The following is an 851-nucleotide window of genomic DNA, read 5'->3' as shown; positions in this document are numbered from 1 at the left end:
AGAATTACTGAATCGTCCCTCAAACTCTCAGCCTCTCACACAGTTCGTGCCTCTCAGGGGGAGGAGAGTTTCCTTCTTCTTTAAGCCACTGTCTCTCCCCGAGTCCAAAACGTTGAGCCGACTTTGTAAAGTTAGTTGTGACCTATCAGACATTACTATGTAATATAGAACCAAAAACAAAAAGAGAGAGAGAAAGAAACATGAAAGTGTTTTTAAAAACTCTGTGACTACAAGCACAAGGCATCGCTGAGATTTTGTGATTACAATGTGTATCAAGCCTTGGTTTAACTGTGAATATTGTTGATAGCATATTTTGTAATATTTAGCCATTGTTTGGCGAAACCAGAGCAGCTGCCTACCCTGCCCCCTTTTTGTCCACTCCGCCCTTTTATGTCTGCCCCGCCCCTTTCCTCTGTCCACTGCTGGCCTGCTTCCTGTAGTTGTTCTGATCTAAGTGTTATTGTCATTATCGCTCAATGGGTATTTAACAAATTTGTCTAGTTTGCGTAAAACTACATGGGTAGGAAACTTTTGATGTTTGTGTTTTTCATTAACAGTGAATGTTTTTGTTAACTAGATTTCCAGTCATACGTTGCTGTTAGAGGAGAAACTGTCAACCGTACGAATCGATTAGAGATATTCTCCACCTCTTTTCTCTCCCTCCTTTTCTGTCTTTGTCCTTATTTGTCAGCCATGTTCACAAGAACGGCATTGCCAATGAGAAAACTTGTGGTCATTAGTGGAAAGTCCGTTTCGTCTGTGACGTTTCACTGCCAGCAATCAACCGCATGATCCCCTGAGCTCCACCTTTTGTACCATAACCCCCGTCCCAGGACTCTAAACCCCACCCA

This window comes from Sinocyclocheilus anshuiensis, unplaced genomic scaffold, assembly GCF_001515605.1.
Source record: "Sinocyclocheilus anshuiensis isolate Anshui unplaced genomic scaffold, SAMN03320099.WGS_v1.1 scaffold80, whole genome shotgun sequence".
NCBI lineage: Eukaryota > Metazoa > Chordata > Actinopteri > Cypriniformes > Cyprinidae > Sinocyclocheilus > Sinocyclocheilus anshuiensis.
This window is presented reverse-complemented; position numbering follows the sequence as displayed.